The following is a 22405-nucleotide window of genomic DNA, read 5'->3' as shown; positions in this document are numbered from 1 at the left end:
TTATGTTGTAAATGAGTTTTGTGTGTGTTTCTAAAGTCCATTTTATATAGGATTTTTATTTTTTAATTTTTTAAATTTTTTAAATTTGGGATCCTATATTGGGTATAATAGTAAATCTCCCTAATAAGAAATACTCAAGCTCCAAGATAGATATGATTTGTATTTCTTATAAGTTTGTATTTCGCTGTTCCGAAAGTTTTGCCGCAAGACTTGCCTACAAATTAGACTGTTCATTGCATCCATGTTTATAGAGATGCAAGCCATATAAGCTCAATCTAGAAATTGCTAACAAAAACATAAAAAATATAAAATACTAAAACACCTCGGGTTCCTCGTGTCATGCCCACTGCTTGCATGTAGCTCTCTTTTACGCAGCATTAGATGTTTATAAACAAAGTTACAAAAATATATAAAAATTAAACAAATGAAGGAATAAAAGAGAGAGAGAGAGAGAGAGAGAGAGAGCCGTATGAAGGAATACGCAGCTTTCCTTCTCATCATTTCCTTGGGTGAGCTATTAGCTAGAATCTAACTTTTTTCAACTCAATTATACATTTTATAATTATTCTATAATCTGTATAGCCGTATGATATGCAACGGAGATTAATTCTATTGGTAATTTTACAGTTAACAGTAATATGTACGATATTGATTTTTTTTTTTTTGAATTTGTGCTACAACGCCAACAGCAGAGCGATATGCCCCTGGAAGCAAAGCGAAGCAACACATGGTTCCGCTTTTGTGCCAAATCCAAGAGCTGTGACAACCAATGCAGGACATGGGAACGGGCAAAGCACGGTGCTTGCCACGCAACTTGGGGCCATGTTTTAGGTGTACGTGAAGGTCCCTTTAGGGATTGCATGCTTCTGCTATTTTTGCAAAAAGCATTAGGTCAAGCATGTCTGTGTTTGGCCAGGAAAACAAATTGATAAATAAACAGCTTTTGCTGGCTCGCTCTATATATGCTTGTGGATAGAGTACTCTTCGGTCTGAAACTGGAAATAAAGGCTTTTGTGGCTCTGTTGTACAGGCTAGAAGAACACTTGTGCTTCAAAAATAATCGTGTGACTCTTTACAATTCAGATACTTCTGTTTACTAATGGTTCTTTTAATGAAAATATTCAAAAAGTAACCATGCACAAGCATGCATGTATACATATGATTAAATTGAAATCTGAACCATCCGAACCACTCGTCTGATTCAACATTCTCCATACTTAGGGAATTCAGCTTATTCCGAAGTAAGGTATTCATGACTAGATTACATCATAGCCCTAGCAAAAAGAAATTAGAACATGATGAACTTATCAAGAATCAGTTGTATTAATGAGATCCACACATTATCCCATACCACATGTTTATTAGGTGCATTAAAAAATTACCTTGTAGGTACATATATCTCATATTTACCTAGTAATTATGTACATATTTACTTAGTAATCATGTACATTATCTCATATTTACCTAGTAATCAGGTATGTTAGAAAGTTCTACCTATATATTTAGCTCATACTACCTATGTATCAGGTACATATTATTTAAGAAACCATCATCAATTAATAGTTCTCTTGTTTTTATTGTTTTTTCTCAATTTTTTATTTGTTGTTATGCATGAACACCGCCAATCAAATTGATAAGTATTAAACATATTATGTTTTCAATATGTTTAATACTGGGTGTTTACCTATGCATAAGTACATAATATCAAGGAAAGAATTCAAAATTTAAATTCTGAAATTCAATTACAAGGAAATAATGCACTAAATTTGGATTTTCAATGTGTTTTTCTTATTTACCTCAAAGAGTAAAATTGACACAGCAAAAGAAGTCAAAGAAGTCAAAGGACCTACATCTAAAACCAACAATGTGTTGACTTAACCCCAGGGCAGCTAATCATTATGGACCTAGATATAAGAACCCTTTTGTTTTTCCCCTTTCTCTAGTCGCCGACTTCACTGTCTTCTCTCTTCTCTTTCACTCTTTCCACTAAGCCACCGTGAACTGACAATCTAGCCAATTTTTCAACTAACCGATCCTTCAGTTGAACTGAGTGTCTGCTCAGCGTTGGTCCTAAGAAATGGCAAACTGAGGTTCATCATGCGGTTGCCGACCTCCAGAGATATTTTAGTTCCGTTGCCTACCTTTACACATATATACTCAATTTGTATTCTCTAATGTGACCTTCTCCACAGGGACGGACCTAGGATTTTAAAATGAGATGAGTTAAATTTACCTTATATAAGCACCGGAAAGTGGAACATAAAGATGCAGCTGCTGCAGCATACCAATTCGTCCTTTTATTTATTTAATTTAATTTATTTTTCAATTAAAGGGATTATGTGTGAAGATGGTTCTTAGTGAAAGGAAAATTAGCAATAGACTCTTCATAGAACTAAATATAAATATAAATAAATAAAAAGTTGGCAATAGGCTAAAAAAGTAATAACAAGATGGAAGTACTTTTCATTTTAGAGAGAACTTTACAAATATGCCCTACACAAGAATGTCCTGGAATAGTCAAAGAGAATTTAATTCATTAGTTTGTCTCATCTTTTTTTCCTTGAGTGTATTGTTGAATGAGCTATGAGTCTATGAGTCTTTGAATGTGAGCGTGGCATGATCGTCATTAGTAGACATAGGTGGGCTAAATTAAATTTTAGACTAATAAAATAACAAGTCACCTGGGCTATGGTCCAGGTGAGTCCCTTATTCGCTGGCTCAACCGAATAAGCTTCTAAAATGCAAAGTAAAAAAATGTTAATAATTAAGTTTTACATAAATATATAAGTCGTAAACACAAGAACAATATAATTTGGTTAATGTATTGTTCCGTTGTTGAAAGACAATACAAATAAACTTGAGATAATATTTCCCTAATGTTATAGTTGATGATGGGCCAGGTTTTTTTTCTTCTTAAAAAATCTTTTGCCAAAGGTAACAGATACTTTCACGACAAAAAGGCATAATATAAATAAATAAATAAAAGACAGCAGACTTTGAGAAAAAACAAAACCAAAGGCCGCTGATTTTGCAAAGGAAAAAACCAAAAGGCACCAACTTGGCAAAACAGCCTTGGTTGTGGTTTCGCCTCCGAGTGGGAAATTCAAAAAATTTGATTTTTCTTAAAATTGAGTTTTAAAATCCTTCAAACTTCTATGGTATTTTGACAGTGTGTATGAGAAATACCTCTCTTTCCTTCCTAACTTTTGAGGAAACAAATAATAATAATCTAATATTCAAAATCTTGGTCAATCGTCCAAATATTATAATCTTATTAAAAAAGAGTAGAAATTATAGGCCAGCACTACAACGCCATGTGCTTCTGTTTTTAGTAAACCATATATTAAAAGGATATATGCAACCAATCTTATCTCATTATTCCAATCATTATAATGAAAAGAAGCTTTAAAATTATGTTTCGAGACTTGTCAATGCCATGAAGATGAAAATGAGAATGCCTCACAGGTGTCAGGTTAAGAAGGTTCACATCTCTATACGCTTTGTCTAAGTTACAATAAAATGCGTAATTTTAGGGTAAATGATACCAGAAACATTTATTAGAAAGACTTGGGGTTTTAAAATAAAGATACAGATCTCTAAAATGGCGGTTTTAAGATTGTTCAGAGGATCAACATTCCTATATCTCTTGTTTTATGATAAATACCTTGTTGATATCATGACTAACCGAGCAATTAGCTAAGCAAAATCAGCCACATACCATGCTTTGAGAAATCATCACCTTAGTCTAAGAAGTCTTGCCAAAAGTCACAACTATGGGTAATATCAAGAGTCCCACAGTGTAGGACTACAAGATGTGGAGACTCACCTTCACCTAGAAAATAAGACCACTCTTAATTGAGAAAAGGGTCTTGACCCTTGGAGCTCAGACTCTTGGGCTTTGAACCTTAAGCCTTTGGCCTCTTCCTTCCTCCCTTTATATTTGGGTCTAATCCCCTTGTACAAATGTAAACAAACATTATTATAATAAGACCATTATTCTCCGTGGACATAGCCCATCATTCGGGTCATGAACCACATATACGTACCTTATTTTCTATATACTTATTTACTTTACTTATGCTGAACATCGTTGACTGCCGAAAGCAATAACCTATCGAAGGTAGTTTCTTGCCTTACTTCTTGAAGGCACATACACCACTTCACATTTATCAAAGTTGAACTCCATTTTGGACGTCAACAGAATCAGACCTGGTGAAACTAAAGTAAAGCAAGTTTCCACGTTTACTATTAAAAGCGAGCCTAAACAATTACGGATGTCTGTTGGCTATCACACTCAAATTGGGCACACGTATTACACACATAGGTGTTCCCATTATAAGGCAGATAAATGTCGAGATGATATTCGTGTCTAATAAGGGGTTAATAACCACTAAACAACATCCGTAACTATTGGAACCTTAATTAGTAAAGTCTATTGGCGAGATGCTGGATTCAACTCGTTCGGGTGAAAGTTGTTTCATAAAAAACATATAAGGCAAATTTCCAAGGCGTTGAGTATGCCAAGAGAACATATTAAAAAGGAGTTGAGATTGTTTTCCCAACGGCTCAATGGTAGTCCACTACATATCTAAATCATGCATTGATATTGTCCATACACTAACCACTAGATCTAATTCTTGGGTTGAATTTGGCCGAATAGACCTCTAGATATGAGGTTTTATCACGAAAAGCCTCGGTGCAATTAGAAGTAGAACATCTCTATTTGAACTGTAGATTATTGTTGTATTCTTCAATGTGAAACTTACACATCATGGCTTGTATCGAGCCACTTACACCAACATAGATAAATTAATATATGTTGTAATTGTGTTGAGGTCAACCTTAATTAAGTTTCCTAATTAAGGGGATTCAGTTTAGAAAGGGATTTGACTTCACTTTTGATGCTGGGGCTTCTTTCCCTCGATTGCGGAAACGGACTTTTTATTACAAGGCTCTTGCCGTCTTAGGTTTGACTTTGCTTAAACTTAAAGCAGCTATAATTCACTGTTCCCAGAATTTTGCCCAAAGACGTGCCTACAAGTTAGACTGTAGAGATCAGATCCATGAGGTTCATAGAATTATTAATATTTCATAAGCACATGCAGAACTTACAAGAAAGTAAACATTTTAATAAACACTTCTTATTCATATATACTTCTACGTGTCATGTACAGATTGATGACGTTGTGAACAACGCCTAATTTACTGATCGGATTTTCATTTAGAACAAAAATAAAATAAACAAACAGAGAGAGAGAGAGAGAGAGAGAGAGAGAGAGAGAGAGAAGGGACAACATATTCTGCCTATAAATTGGGGTTGGTCCTCACTTGTATCATCAAGAAAAAGAACCAACTAAAGAGTTCAAAGATGGCGAAGTCTGTTGCTGGAATCCGTCCTACAGTTGCAATCCTAATTGCTTTCCTTCTCATTGTTTCCTTGGGTGAGCATAGCTAAACCCTAATCTGTATCAGTAGCGGACTCATGAATTTATTCATGTAGGGCATAAAAAAGTTGCATTTTCCAACTTCGTAATCATATATATTTTTTATTTATATTGTTTTTATAATTATCATCCTATAAATTTTATTTGTAATATATGCGATATTGAATATTTTGTTGAATTTGTGCGATAAACAGTGGTGCCAACGGCAGAGGGAGTAATATGCCCGCTGGAGTCGAAGCGTAGCAAGACATGGTCAGGGGTTTGTGCCCAATCCAAGAACTGTGACAAACAATGCAGGACATGGGAACGTGCAAAGCACGGTGCCTGCCATGCAACCTATGGCAACGTTCTCGGTGTGAAGGTCTTTAAAGGGTTTGCATGCTTCTGCTACTTTTGTAAAAAACATTAATAATTAGGTCAACCAAGCAAGTTTATGTTTTGGCTAGGCATGCAGGAAATAAAGAGGTTTTGCTGCTGCCTCGTTCTATGCTTGTGGATCGAGTAGTTTTCTGTTTGGAAGCTAAAACATAAGGGTTCTCGCAGTTCTGCTGGATCGGCGAGAACCTACACGTGTTGTTGCTAAGTAATCATGTAACTCATGGTTATGCTGCTTTAAATTTGTACCCTCCCCTTGTTGTTTACAATAAGCTATATATCTCCGTTTCCAATATGGTGATTCAAACTGTTCAAATTATGAGGTCCATTCCGTATTGTAATCTGTAGTGTATGTGTACCTAAATCTCGATACGACCTAATAATAAAAATCATTCATCTGTTAATTAGGTCTTCTTTTGAGGATCATTTTAGAGACCATTCAACCATTTAATATAATTTAACCAAATAATACTAATTCAAAGCGCGCGGTGTAATTTTAAATAGAAAGTAACCATTTAGTTAATGTTCTTTTTATATTATTTGTCTCTTTTGAGATCCCTGCAACAAGATATGATTGATGAAGACAACAAACCGATTTATTCTTTAATCTAATGAAATATTAATTTGCTTAAATCTTAACATATGCATTGCTGTTGCAGACTAATGAAAGAAGCTAATGTCGCCCTGCATATATAAATTTAATGAATTATGAGCATTGAGATTTGAGCATCGGGTCTAAACAATGTCAAGACAGGGTTGAGAGAATCAAGATAGATAGATAGAATCCGTACTGCGAATACATGTTTGACTGACTTTCATGAAGATATCGTAGAATCTTAACCAGTTAATGCATTCATCATTAATTTAATTACGGTTATTAAATTAACCACAAAAAGATGAAATTTGGCAAAATTGGCCCCGTTGAATATGTGCGGCAATGTAGCCAGAATTTAAGTTCACGTCTCGAACTACTGAATTTCAAAGCCAAAAGAAAAAAAGAAAAAAAACTGGCTCACGTCTCGAGCCAAAGAAAAAAAACTTGTTCAACTAAAATTTGGCTCGAGACCCTTGAGTTAGATGTCAATCTTCCTTCAAATGTCTGCATGTGAAGGTGACAATGTCTCACATTGGAAAGTTAAGAAACCTAGTAAGGACTTATAAAGTGTTGGGCTACTCCCCGTATTGTTAATTAATTTTAGAGTGGAACCTCGACTTCCTTTAAAAAGAAACCTTTGAAAAGGCTAGCTAGTCACACTATCTGTAACATTTGTTTGACATTCGATTCAGAACTTGTAGTATCGAAGCATGATATAGTTTACCAACTATGTACTTTGCTCTTTGTTGTTGTTTCTTTCTTTTTCTTTTTTCTTTTTGTGGACTTCAAATTATTGTTTAATTCACTATTGCACCTTTTTTTTTTTCAAGCAAACCCAATTTCTTCCACGCTTGTCAGTGAGATATAGCTCAGTTGGTTGAGTTAGGTGAAACTCATGTGAGCAGAGATTCGAAACTCCCATGCATCCAATGAATATTTGTGTAAAACCCCCTCCCTAATCGCTTATACTCAAAAATACAAAATAAAAAATCTTCCCTGCTCTTTGGGAACTGAATTGAGCTATAAGTACCAAAGTAATATAAAAGTAGTGTATAAATTAGTACTTCAAATGCAAGTATCTTATCTAAATCTAGATGAAGATGTGATTCTAGATTATGCATACTCAAGAAGGAAAAGACCAGCAGATTTTAAAAAGGTTCTCTTGCTCAAAAACATTTCAGACCAAGCTCAGAGGAAAAAATGCAAAGGCAGTGACTTTCAAAAAATTTCCTTAAATGAGCTAAAAGTCGTGACGGCAGCTATGCACAGTGCCCTACTTGTCCTACAGAATTCTACCCTAAATTCAATGCAGCTCTCAGCCAATCATGGTACTCACAAGAGGACAAACATGAAAACCATGTGAAAATCACGTGGAACAGTTTAATGATCTGGCAAGAAAAAGCAGAATAAAACACATCAGATAACAGAAAAAAAAAACATTTTTCAAACATTCGAAATGCTAAATGCAGAATGAATGAAATGCATGTAATAACTTACCGTCTGAAACCTTCATAGAGTGGGATTCCATCTTGATTGCATAAGACTTCTTGCGATAATACTTGAACCAAGCAAAGACTACTTAGCTGAATTTTTTACACATAAAAATGTAAATACGAAGTTGTTAAGGGAAGTTAAAAATAAATCTTAGCAAGATAAACCCTATAAAAAGAGAGAGAATTTCTCACACACACATAAATAATTCCATGAATAGGGACGGAGGTACACTAGGGTCTGAGGTGGCCCTGGCCCCTCCACAATTTGTTCTCAACACAGTAAAGCTTGGGCTTTAGTTCATATATATAACAATGCAAACCATATAACCATTCTAATGGCCTCCCAATTGCAATCCATAATAACTTCATTTATAATTATATGTAAAATGTTGTGGGCTCATTACACAGCTGACATAAAAAAAGGAAAGTATTAATCCTCTAATAATCAAACCGGGAAGCCAAGGGAATAGAAAATAGTTTGACAAAAAAAAAATATAGATTTAAGGGGAAATGAGATTTAATCAATAGAATTTGCCGTTTTGATACATGAAATTGAGTGCAAAATTCTAAAAAATGTCCATTTTTTCTTATATATATAAAGTAAAAGACAGAGAATGGTGAAACATTCAAAATACTATAAAATGCCCATGGATAATGCAAAAATTTAGAATTGAAATTATTAATTAAATGAGGATAATATGGTAAATTCACACTTTTTCATATTTAAAAAATTAAAATTAAAAGAAAAATTATATAATGGATCCTATTTTTATGAAACATAATTGCCCATTATCTTTTTTAATTCTAAAATAAATTTAAATTTTTTTAAAAAAAAGTCTCTATAGCGCGTGCAAAGAGGCTAGTATATATATTATTGATTTAAGATTGATTTTTTTTTTTTCTATACATGTATTATAGTTCGGCCCTCCATACATACAATTCGAGCTCCGTCACTGGTCATGGGGGTTCAAAATTGAGATTTCTGATTTATAAGTCAATGCCCTTTTTTACGTCTGGATCTCATAACTAGCTCGTAAAGCTTGGGCCAGATCCTACTGGCAACATTGGTACAAACTAATATAAAAGAAAGTAGTCACTGGCGGACCTAAATTTTTTTTAGCGGATGTGCAATTTTGAAATGTTAAAAATTCTTTGTGGATTGAATATCTAAGACTTTTTACCTAGATTGGCCGTAGGTCCCTTCATGCATCAGATCATACATGAAAAATGGTTCTATGTAAAAATATTGACTACGTATGAAAAATGATTTTTCGAAATAATCATTTTCTTAAGATAATTTTTGGCGGCTTTTATTCCTTACACATCAAATAAGAAAACTCGATTTTATGGGATTTTATTATGAAGTATATATTGACTTACTAAGCTATCATTTTTAGCATAAATCGTATTTTGCACTAAAACCGATTTTTCAAATTTTGATTTGGGGGGAATTTGATTTTCTAGTATTTTTCTTTGAATCCAAATGGGGGGTACTTCCTTATTTACATTGTAAACTTAAGTAAATGAAGTAATATAAAAATAAATGAAAGTAAAAAAAAAAACAGACATTTACTTAAGTTTTTCTGGTGAAAGTAAATAAGGAGCAAATGAGCAATTTCAAGCACCAACAATGGTTTTTCTGGTGATGGGAGGTGCAGCTGCACCTCTTTACTCCGTAATAGGTCCGCTAGTGAAAGTAGTTGTATAAATATTTCAAATTTTCGTTAATGTTTCAGATACTTAGTGCTCATAACTTGGTCAGAATATTGTAGTCTACAAAAAGAGTAGTAACCTTCCATGTCAATAAAAGTTTTAAATATTTGTAGGCTTGTCACCGCCATGAAGGCCAAATTGGGAAGGGCCTGTAGGTATCTGAGTGTGCAAGGTCATCAGGTTATGCATGGGCAGTATCTATAGGTTTTGTTTTGCTGCTTGTACTCTGTACATGAAATAGGTCATCAGGTTATAAATTAGGATTGACCGTGACATTAAAATTGTCAACTATCTCATCACAAGAAGAAAACTAGATAATTAGAAAACTAGAGCAATTTTACCAACATGTGATGTCTATGGGTTCGTTTGATAACTTTTTCATTTTGTTTCTACTGTAGTTTTTATTTTTAAAGATAGAGAAAACATGTACTTAAACACTTGGAATTTGTCAGAGAAGGCTGCGCCTGTGGATAAGAATAAAAGAAAAGGTTTTGATTAGTTGAGCCGCACGGTAGATTTTAGGGTTCTTCCTGCGGAAAGAACCATTTCATTTCGCTTTCCGGAAATTTCCAGCACGGAAGTTGAATTATTTCCAGAAATTAGAATACTGTTGCATCCACATTTGTAGAGATCCAGTCAATGAGGTGTGTATAGAAATATTAAAAGGCCGGATTCTACAAATTTGTGGAGAATAACAACTAATTAATTTAATGGTCATGATGTTCATAAAGAAAGAAAATAAATTTTTAAAAAATTAAGAGAGAAACTGCTTCCTAAGACCATAAATTAGGGGTTGGTCCTCACTTGCAGTATCAAGCACAAGAACTAAGAAAGAGTTCAAAGATGGCAAAGTCTCTCGCCGCCTTCCGTACAATAATTGCCCTTCTAATTGTTTTGATTTTCATTGCTTCCTTGGGGTGAGTTATTAGAACCCAACTTTTATATGAACTCATCAACAGCTTATATCATCCTTGTTTAACATCAGAAACATGCATTATTATTGGGTTAAGTGTATGCTTGCATTCTAATTCTAATATACTATTCTATTTCTGCAATTTGTGCTACAGCATTAGTGCCAATGGCAGAAGCCACAGCAGTGCCGTGCTGGTTGGAGTCGAGGCGAAGCAAGACATGGTCAGGCATTTGTATCAAAACCAAGAACTGTGAAAAACAATGCAGAACATAGGAGCGCGCGAAGCACGGTGCTTGCCATGCTACTTTTGGCAAATTTTTCGGGGTTAAAGTCCGTACAGGATTCGAGTGTTTCTGCTACTTTTGTAAGAAGCATTAGGTCGAAAATCATGTTTTTGGCTGGGTATGCTAAATTAAACAGCTTCAATTGCTGACTCAGTCCGTGCTTTTGGATGCCCATGGGTTTGAAATATGAAAAATAAGGGCTTACGTTGCTTCTAAATAATAGTGTAACTCCTGTGACTCTACCATACCTTCGTTGGCAATAATAAAGTGGATCTAGTGAAGAATATTTATGATTTTCTATGTTCAGCAATTATCATACAAAAGCAAACATGTGTATGACGTAATCCTTGTGTTGATGTTCAAAATCGGGTTCAACTTAGATAGATGTGAAGTGATGGATGATGTATGAAGGAGAGGGCCTTCAGCATGTGTATGTATGTGTCTTCAGGAAGCAAGGCAAGTAATTGCCTTCGGCAGGTTGAGTGAAAGTGAGGACCTTCGGTAGGTTAGTGGATAGTAAAGGCTTTCCGTAGGTTATTGCCTTCAGTAGGTTATGACAGTCAACATAAATAAAGTAAGTATGTATGTATAAGACAGATATACGTGGTTCACCCGAATGATGGGCTACATTCACAAAGAAGGATGTTTTCATTATAATAGTAGTTGTTTACATGGGGGGTTAGACCCGAAGTGAAGGAAAGAAAGGGAAGGCCCAAGGCCCAAGGCCCAAGATGGTGGTCCAAGATACAAGATCCAAAAGTCAAGACCCTTTTCTAAGTGGAAAGTGGTCTTCTTTTCTAGATGAAGGGGAGTCTACACCTCTTGTAGTCTTCCAATGTGGGACTCTTGACATTGCCCCTAGTTGTGACTTGTGGCAAGGCTTCTATGGAAAAGGTGACGACCTCTCTATTGAGGCCAAAAAAATCCAAGGTTGGGCCCAAATATATTTCTAGCCCAGTACGACACCTAACTTGGGCAAGAGTTCGTCACATACGCTTGCACACTTGCCACGCCAAGCAAATAAGCAAACGCCACGCTACAAGCTTAAGTGGGCCCAAGCCACGCTAATGCCTGGGACTTGCTAAGCGGATTGTTGTATGGATGGTTACGAGTTTTCATGAGGCCCATTGATGAGCAGAGAAATTGAAGTTTTGGGCTGCTTAGGAGCCCCAAAACTCAAACCCATTTCTTGAGCCCAAATATATGGGTAAGTATTTAAGAGAGAAAAAAGGGTAGCTCATTACCCTAGAAAATTGGCCCATCACCTTAGTAAAAATAGTCCATTTGCCCATACCTTTAGTGAACTAGCCCATTACCTTAAAGAATGGCCTAAGTGACCAACAAAATATTTGAAAGTCTCCACCACATGGCTGGAGACAAAACCATGACAAAAGCCAACAGCCACTCACATCTGCAGGCTGTTGAGAATCTCCAACACATGGCCAAAGACAAGTCTCAATAGAAGCCATCAAAAAACCAAAAAGATACTTGAGCAAAACACCCTTCAAACCAGCACACTTACCCATTTCTTTCTCCCACCAGCTTTTTCCATGTAAGAGGGAAGGAAAGAAAGTGAGGAGGTAGCCAAAAATGGGAGTTCATTACTAAAGCAGCTGCAGGAAAGCCTTAGAGCTCCCAAAAATCTTGTCTTTGAGTGCTTGGACTAAGGAAGATTTCATGAAATAGGGATGAATCAAAGGACGAGAAGAGAAAGGGAGGGGGAGACTTGGCAAAATTGGAGAGAACCAACTAGTGTTTTCTTGGGAAGAAAAAGCTTCCAGCGCTTATAAAAGGGAGCCACCTTCTACCCACCAAAAACAACTCAAAAAAAAGGGCAAGCAATCCACATCCAGAAAGCAAGCTTCATCTCTCATCCCTGGAACCCTTTAATTTCGAGCTCTATTCCTCCATCTCTTCTCATTTTCTCTTATGGCAAGCCATTCCAGAGTCTGGCGAGCTTTTGTCAGGCTGTCGAAGATTACTCAACACACCCATTGTTATTCCCTCTTTTCTCTCTCTTCAAGGAACCCTCTTAGAATCCCTTCCCTCTTGCCTTAAAACTCTTGTTTCTCATAGGAAATCGCAGCTCTTTCTCTCTCTCATGCCAAACTCATGAATGCTCAACTCCCATGCCACAAGTTTCTCATGTCAAGCCAAGAATTTATCTGTAAGCGACTGTTGGTTTCATTGGTGAAGAAGACCAAGGTGTTTCCTAAGGCTCAGCTACCCTTTCGAAACACTCTTGGGGTCTAATACTTGAACTTAAACTCAAGGGGCAATTTCACACATTAGGCTATTTACAGCAGTCTAGGCCCATCAGTAGCTGCCAGAACGAAAAGAACCTCTACACTCTCAAAACACGGCACGTGGCTGATCCTGTTTAGCTAATTGTTCGGTTAGTCACGGTATCAACACCTTGATCAATGAAATATGAATTTTAGATAATAATAATTTCGCATATAATAAATAACTTGGGAAGACTTAATTGTATCTGGTGGGTTATCTTGGTTGAATTATGGTAAACTAAATATAGCTATAGCCAGGTTGCCTCACATTAAGTACAAAAATACGCAGTCTAGCCTCGATATTGATTTCTTTATATAGATAGTTACCCTAACTCGGCTAAAATCATCAAGAAAGAGCTCTTGAATATCAGGAAATATATTTGTTGATAGTTACAAAGCATTAAGAGAAGAGTTCATTGACGATTTTCGACTGGTTTGTGCCTTTTTTTAGATGTCAGGAAATAATAAGTGTCAAGAACGATAGTACCCTTTATTGATGTCGGTACTCTCGACGCTTTTTCTAATGACTATTGTGACCTTTTTTAGCTATCAGCAAAAGGTGTGTGTGTCGTAAATCTTTCTAGGATTCAGTTCCAGCTTTGATTTGATCCCTTCCTCTTGAGTGCGTTGATGACTACCCGGCACGAGCTTGTAGATTCCATGGGCGTTGGAATTGACATATTTGGAATGATATATTTAAATGACTATCTATCATGCGCAAGTTCAAGACAAAGACTAAACAAGATAGAGTCAAAAGAAGGAAAACTAGTGGGAAATACTGTTCGATGTTCCTGAATTTGTCCTATAGACGAGGTGGAGCTGTGAGTGGAAATGAAAGGGGAGATTGTTCAAATGGTGTCAATCCCAAGATATTTCGGAGATGACTTGAGTTCATTGACTTTGGGAGCTCATCTTATTAATTTCAATTGCTTTCCTCTTACAAAAATTGCTGTTGTGGATTCTATAAATGGTTATATGAAATATATGCTATCATGGTGATTCAATTTTAAAAGCATTGCATCAATTTTATTTAGTTTTTTAACCGCAATTTGGTCCTTAAATTTTTATTTTTTTAATCAATTTGGTCATCCAACTCTCCCAGTCATGCCAATTAAGACTTTTTGTCACATTCCTTCAATTTGAAGGTTAAAACCATAAATCTGAAACCGTAAGTGTGTGGTAATAAAGATTGAACGAGAAAGTATAAGGAATTGAAAGGAAATGCAATTAATCTGTCATTGCCTCTCTTAGCATTGGTTGCTTAAAGCATTTGGTCGTTTTTAGGCATTCGGCCGCTTTTATGCATTCAACCGCATTTAGGCTCTTGGCACCTTTTAGGTGCTCAAATGCATATATGATTTTGAGCTTCTAGCCATCTTTATTGATTTAGGACAGCTCGAGCAAAGCTTAGGCCCTAATGGTGATTCATTTGTCGGATCTTGGGCATGACCCGACCAAATTTCAACTAGGCTAAAACACATGCTTCACCTATTTATCCCACAGTACGTGGAAAGCTTTAACACCCCCAACCTCTAAAGGGCTCTCGAGAGAGGAGGAAGGTCATGGCTGGGTGGGTGTTGGGGCTAGGCTTGGGAGAAGAGAGAGAAACAGAGAGAGATAAAGAGTGACGTGGGGTATCTTGAGAAGTTTTGTAGTGGGGGGTGAGGGGACGAGAAAGAGCGGGTGAAGAAGAGATTTATTTATTTATTTATTTTTCCATTTTTTATCGTTTATTTTTAAAAGGATTGAATTTTTTAATAATTGGACCGAATTACCCCTCCACAAGTAACGGTTGACTGAAATTGAGGATTGTCATTGAATTACTTCAAATTGAAATCGCAAGGACTAAAGTGATCAAATTGAAACCACATGGACCTTAATGATAAAAGTGATAAACCACAGGGACCAAAATGACTTTTTTCCAAGTAAATACCTACACTGGCCAAAAAAATGGTAAATAACCTACATGTAATGTTCTCTTTAAGCGGAAGATCACGCATGAGGTCAATTGTTTACGGTGTACCGACCGGGTTGACACATCTCTACATGCCCATAAGGATTGTGAGGTTGTTTATCCGGTATGGGAACTTTTGGGCTAGGAGTCATGTCTTGTTAGTTTACCTGTTACTGATGCCGCCAGCTAGTTGTTGGCTGCTTGGGACATTGTACCTAGTGGTCACCGTTCCTTTGTTTTCGATTATGTTTTGGTTATAATGGAATGTCCACAATTATATTCTCTTTGATTCAGAGGTGATACCCCCTACGCAGATTGTTTATTGTGCTAAGGACTATGATGCTGAGTTCCAAAAGATCCTTTTACTTCATCATAGGCGATCTTCTGTGTCAGTTCCTGAAAAGTGATGGCTGCTGATTTTTGTAAACTTAATGTTAATGGTGCACTCTGTTTGTGCAAATAATCTCGCAGGAGAATATTCGCTTCTAGATCCTTCAACCTTCGATCTTCCTTCTCTCTCTTCCTCGTTTCCTGTAAAAAAGACTGGTGTAAATAGACCACACCCGGGGGGTGTTGGCCAAAGGCCCTCCGATGCCTAAGTTAGTTCGAGTGTTTGTAGGAAAACAATAGCTAAGCAAACGGTACGGAGTTGTATGTATGGTGTAAATCAGGCGACTGGAGCCGTGTATGGTGGCCGGAGCCGTATGGAGAAAATATGGAGAGTGGAGAGGGAGAGAGAGCTTCAGGTATTTTTTCTCTGGTTTAGGAGTAGGTTTAGATGTACCTTGAATGATGAACGAAGTCATCTATTTATAGAAGCCTCGGGGCTAAGGTTTCGTAGAGAATATGCTGAGTTTATTCTCTACCTAAATTCGTAGGGATCGAGTCGGACTTAGATAATATCTGATTTAATGACATTATCTTCTCTTTATTGAAGATAATATCTGAATTAAATGATCTTCTCTTTATTAGGATAATATCTAAATTAATGGTATTATCTTATTAAATAAAGATAATATCTCATTAATTAAGATATTTATCCCAATTAATTAATTGACCAGATAAACTGGTTCAATTAATTAATTTAAGAGATAATCTTCTTTTCCACGTGGCGTGCCCTGATTGGAGACGAAAATATATGCTCCCACACACTCAATATGTCTTCAGGGACCCATGGTGTTGGTATGGTGATGTGTGATTCAATGGGCTGTTTCTATGACGTAGTTGCATTGCGTGCTCCCAGTTTGCTGTATGTCCTAGCCACTAAGTTATATAAGTTAAAGTTTAGGATTTCCTTTGCGAGTGATGCATCTTTTTTCCCTTGGTTATTAAGACTAACTCTTTATCTGCAACCCACTTTATTCTCAAGGATGAGGTATGCTATGCGGCGGAAGGGGTTCTAGTGGAGGACATCCATCACCTCTTGGCTTCAGTGTCATCATATTTTGTTCACTATGTTCTCCGGACTGCTAATGGGGTTGCATATCGTATTGCACGTTTTAGCTTTTGTCAGGAGGATCTATCTTTTTGGTTTCAGGAGCTACCTTCTTTGTTGTGGGACCGTCCTAATAGTTTTGGTGATGTTTGACTCTTCTGTAGTCTGTGGCATATGTGATACTCTTTCCTCTTCTGAGATTTTGTCTTTGGGTTTTCCTCAAAAAGGTTTTAATGCGGCCACTTGTATACATGATATCATATCGTGTATTGTTTTCTTGATGTGTTAATGAAATCCAATCTTCTCAACAACAGAAAAAACTTTACTCATTTAAGCTTTGTTTTGTACAACAAAAATCATTCAGATCACATCTATAATTTGATTGGATAATAAAAAGAGAGACCAGAGGGAAAGAAAGAAGATGAACTAGTATGTAATTCCATATGAGAGGTGTTTTGATGCTAACTAAATTTCTGCCATGCTTTATGGGAACCGTATTGATCTTACACATGGGGTATCAAATCAATGTAAATGTAGAGAATGTTTGTACATTGGGCCTCACTAAGCTTACATGAAGCCCACAAGGAAGCCACAATGGAAGGCCCTAGCCTTGCCTATTTAAGTGAATGCTCCCTTCAATTGTAACCTAAGTTGTTATTTCACTATCATTTACTCTCTCAAAGGCTCTCAAACCTATGTACAATGTGACAACCGTACGGGTAAAATACAGTACTCCCTCAAACATTTCCCTTATAAAAACTGCATGCTCCATCTCTCATTCCTCATCAATCGCACCCAAGATATTATTTGCAATGAGCATACAAGCCAATATGGGGTTGTGTAAGAATTCGTTTGCCCTAGTTTTTCTCCTAGGCTTAACCCTAGTCCAAAAAATGTCGGCCAAGACTCACCATAAGACTACCTCAATGCCCACAACCCCGCTCAAGCGCAGGTGGGTGCTCCGCACCTGACCTGGGATCCCAACGTAGAGGCCTATGCGCAAAGATACCTCGATTCCCGTATTGGTGACTGCAATCTTGTTCACTCTCGTGGACCTTATGGCGAAAACATAGCGAAGAGTAGCCGTGACTTGTCGGCCATGGCGGCCTTGAACATGTTTGTATCAGAGAGGTCTAGCTATGATTACAATTCTAACTCACGTGCTTCCGGCAAGGTGTGTGGCCATTATACTCAAGTTGTTTGGCCCAACTCAGTTCGTCTAGGGTGTGCAAAAGCAAGGTGGAACAATGGAGGCACCTTCATTGGGTGCAACCATGATCCCCCAGAAGATTATAATGGATAGAGGCCTTATTAACTAAGCTTTTGAAAATATGGGGCTAGAACACAGGTGGGCACAGCACATAGGTCACCAGAAAACCTGGCTTTGATACCAAGTCAAACAATATGGGTAGAATATTTTCAGGTTGTAATTCATTATTCAAAAGGATGTATTTATAATACAAGGATGTAACCCTAGTAGGGTCAAATTAGGAAACAAGATAAAATCCTAATTACACAATATCTATACAAAAGGAAAGAAATATAGTCATAATAAACTAGGAAATAAATCTCCTAATTAAGCTAGGATCTCGCTAATAGCACCAACCATATACTTGTGGAAGAAGTTTCATCTGCAGTTAATTAATAAGGGAGAGGCTTAGAGCATGTAATTTAAATCATCTATGAAATATGTCAGTTTGGTTGAATTAATTTTCTTCCAACGAATACTTTTTTTTATTTTATACAATTGATAATGGCGGAAAAATCTAGGACCTCAGGTGCAGGCTGTCTTAATAACCATTTGAGCTACAAATCCCTTGTCATCCAACCAATATTTAGAACATGACAAGTCTCTTACTAAAATACTAGGTGTTAAGTGCTTCTAAAAAATAAAGCTTACAGTAATAATCCATTAATCTAGTCAAAATTTGTTCCTAATTTTCTTTTTTCTTCGTTACATTGAAGGAAATTGAAACTTAGATCCATTCTAAACATACCTCATTACCTTATTCTCCTTCACTGTTTGGGTTATTAACAGGCCCAGTCCTAGCCCTAGGGCGGGCAGTGGGAAGGCTATAAATGAGGAATTTAAAGTAAGGAGACTATTTGAGGAGACCAATCTGACCATCAAAACATTCAAAATGTTTAAGTCCATGATTTCTTTACATTTGTTGATCGTTTTAAACTCCTCATTGTAGCCCCTTTTATGCAGGCAGAGCGACGGTCCATAGCCCAAGTAACTTATATTGGCCCAATTTTTTTATTTTATTTAGAAAATGTTGTTTATAAAGAGCCCCATTCTTATAAAAATTAATATTTTTTTCCATAATAAAATTTAGGGAGCTTCACTAATATACCCAAAATAGAGGCTGAAATTATAAAAAACCCCCACATGGAATGCACTTTAGAAACACACCCAAAATTCATTTACTACATAAGAAATTAGTGTTGAAGTTCCTATAAATTACATGACTGCCATTGATCAACTTAAAAGAAGCCCAACAAAAAAAACTTAAATAGCACCCAAAACAAGCCCAGCCCAATTTTATAAAAAAACCCAAACAATTCATTACAAAAAGATGTCTTGAAAACTGTAGCTTTATTAACGTGTCATATTGATTAATGATTGTAATGTTCCACACTTTTATTGTCATGTTGATTAATGGCTGTAATGTTTCAGTCTATGGTAATAACACTGTTATTTTACTCTCATGTTGATTAATGGCTGTAATGTTCCAGTCTAGGGTAATAACAACACTGCTAGTTTAAAATGACATCTTATTTTTAATGCATGTCTACCCATGTAATGTTCTAGTCTAGGATAATAACACTATTAGTTTCCTATGATATCCTATTTCTAATTCATATTTACCCATGTAATGTTCCAGTTTAAGGTAATAACACTGCTAGTTTTCTATGACATCTTATTTCTAATGCATGTCTACCCATGTAATGTTCTAGTATAGAGTAATGACACTGCTATTTTGTAATGTTCTAGTCCAGGGTAATAACATTGCTAGTTTACTGTCATGTTGATTAATGGCTATAATGTTCTAATCTAGGGTAATAACATTGCTAGTTTACTGTCATGTTGATTAATGGCTGTAATGTTCTAGTCTAGGGTAATAACACTATTAATTTCATATGACATCCTATTTCTAATGCATGTCTACCCCTTGTAATGTTCCAGTCTAAGGTAATAACACTATTAGTTTCCTATGACATCCTATTTATAAGGTAATAACACTACTAGTTTCCTATGACATCCTATTTCTAATGCATGTCTACTTATGTAATGTTCCAGTCTATGGTAATAACACTGCTAAGTTCCGATGATATCCTATTACTAATGCATATCTACCCCTGTAATATTCCAGTCTAAGGTAATAACACTGCTAGTTTACTGTCATATTGATTAATGTTTGTCTTGTTACTATTTCTGATACATGTCCACCAAAGAAAAGAAGAAAGAACAAACTAGACCAACTCAAAACAAGCCGAGCCCATATTGTTAATACTATTATGTTAAAAAATGACATTGTTAATACTCTGTCATAGAAGTACATTGTTAAACAAAAATGAGATCCATAACTGAAATAGTAACAATGGATAAATCAATCATCAAAACTTAAAATACATTTCGAAAATCAATTAAAATATGAAGAGAAACACATAATTGAAGCAAAAGATCAAAAATCTCAAGTCTCCAAACCAAACGATGACGACGACAATAAAGATGATGATGATGATGACGAGGACAATGACATGGTGAAAGAGGAGTAGAGCTTGAAGATGATGAGTAGAGCTAAGAGCATCTGATTGAGGTTCGTTCAAGGTTCCAAACAATCCGGAAAAAAAAAATCAATATAAGCACGATTTTAGAACAAGAAATCGAAGATGAAATATTAAAAATTGTAGAAGATAGATGAAGAATATAGCTGGACCTGAGATTGAGCTTCAATGGAAGCTCCTCTTGCTCCAACATTGATAAAACACTAACAAGAAAGGAGAAAATAAAATCTGATTTGGTTTTTTGGCAGATTTGATTTTTTTTGGCAGATTTGGTTTTTGGCAGATCTGGACAGATCTGGGCAGATTTGCTTTTTCTCTCTCAAATCCATAGTACAAAGGCAATATAGGTATTTTACACACACAAATAAACTAAAAAATAGCTATTTAATTTTAAAAAAATTGACAGCTGCGATTTTTGGGTTTTTTTTGGGTGTGTTTATAGTTTTTAAATGGTATAGGGTTTCTTTATAAGACTATGTCTAAAATTGGGTATGTGACTAAATTTGTATAAAATTTAAAAGGTCTGATTCATTTATGATTTTACTAATTCTTATAAAATGTTTATAAATAAAAAAATTAAAAAAGCTCAAGGGCCCTTAATTCATCTAAATAAACAAAAGTTATTTTTTTAACATATACTTTGAAAATGAGAAACGAGTGTCTACAAAAGGGCACACATTCATTTTCTCCCCAAGTGTTCTGAAAAGTACGTAGGACCCGCCCTAGCTATTAATTAGTCATCATCAACTATTGGATCTGCCACGTATACCATTCTTGTGCTGGCCAAAATGTATAGCCCCCAGTAAGAGGTTTGTTTAAGCTAGCTAATTTCTTTGCTGCTCTTTATTGGAATCGCATTGAGCTATAAATCATATTGATTAGAAAAAGTAGAATATAATTACTTTCACCTTAAAGTGACAAAAGTATTAAGAATATGTCAAACAACATGGAAGGTCAAACAGAGAATGCCTAGTAGGCTATAGGTAAGAGGTATCTAATTTGGCAAGCTCATGGCTCGGTATCTATATGCTTCTTCTTCTTTCTTTTCCCTTTTTGCAGGAGTTTATCAAGTCTGGAATCTACTTGGGCCACGTTAACTTACGCGCATCTAATGGGTTATAACTTCTCCACGTCACAGTTTAATAGGGATCTTGACTAAAACACAGATGAAGGTATGAAAGTTGTGGGGAAAATAAACGTTAGATATAAAGTGAGATAAAAATAACTTTAGATATAGTAAAAGCTGAAATTTGGTAAACTTCTAAGTAATAAAGTGAAACTTGCCCTAACATATAAATATGAAATGCCCCAAAAATAAATTGATTGTGAACTTTAATTTCTTTCTTTTATTAAAGGAACATTGTTTGCACTCCATTGTAGTTTCCTGGCCAAAACGAAAAACAAAACCACTTTAGTTTTGAATGGTCATGTCTCAATCTGAAAATAAGGAATATTCTCAAATTAGAGTGTGAGTCATATCATATTTATAGAATAAATCCTTATGACCATGATATGATGAAAATTAGAGCAAAAAAAAAATATAAATTTACTTAATAATACAAAATCAAAGTCGTAGTAGCTCGTAGTAAAAAACACACTAAGATCCTTATTCAACGATTGACTACTCACTACTAATATTACACAAGTCAACAACAAATGCCTAGTAGCTTAGTGGAACAACTACTTCCTCAAACTTCACATTTGAATCCTGCACAATTTGTTAAGATTTGAGCATTCTAATGCCTAATAGAGTATCTCAAACCCTTAAGGTCAGCTATCATAGTTAATCAAAGTGTCATCATCAAACAACACAAGATACATAAATATGCAACCATACCAAATAAATAAATTTGCATATGCAATGATACCATGAACTCACTCCCTTCTAATCTCACTAATTCATACCTTAGAGCAACAAGCCTATATGTCCCATACCATGAGTTTTATCACTGTGGCTCGGAATACCTAAAAGATGAACTAGCCCTCATCCGTCCCTTAACCCTATTTTTGTATTTATGAATTTCTCAACTTTCACTTTTCATTAAAGGCCTGCTCCCATCATCTGCTTTTGTCACCTAAATATATATTCTATATTTTTACTCAAATATATCTAAAGTCTTCT

General features: G+C 35.7%; 2 pseudogenes; both read left to right on the top strand.

The window, feature by feature from the left end:
- LOC148916387 (uncharacterized) overlaps positions 1–22405 on the top strand; it is a 101217-nt pseudogene that overhangs the window by 56298 nt on the left and 22514 nt on the right.
- On the top strand, positions 17322–17806 carry LOC103335983 (pathogenesis-related protein 1-like; annotated as a pseudogene).

The sequence above is a fragment of the Prunus mume genome, linkage group LG6 (assembly GCF_029339155.1).
Source record: "Prunus mume cultivar Tortuosa linkage group LG6, ASM2933915v1, whole genome shotgun sequence".
NCBI classification, from domain to species: domain Eukaryota; kingdom Viridiplantae; phylum Streptophyta; class Magnoliopsida; order Rosales; family Rosaceae; genus Prunus; species Prunus mume.
The sequence above is the reverse complement of the archived record's forward strand: the minus strand, read 5'-3'. Positions and strand labels throughout refer to the sequence as shown.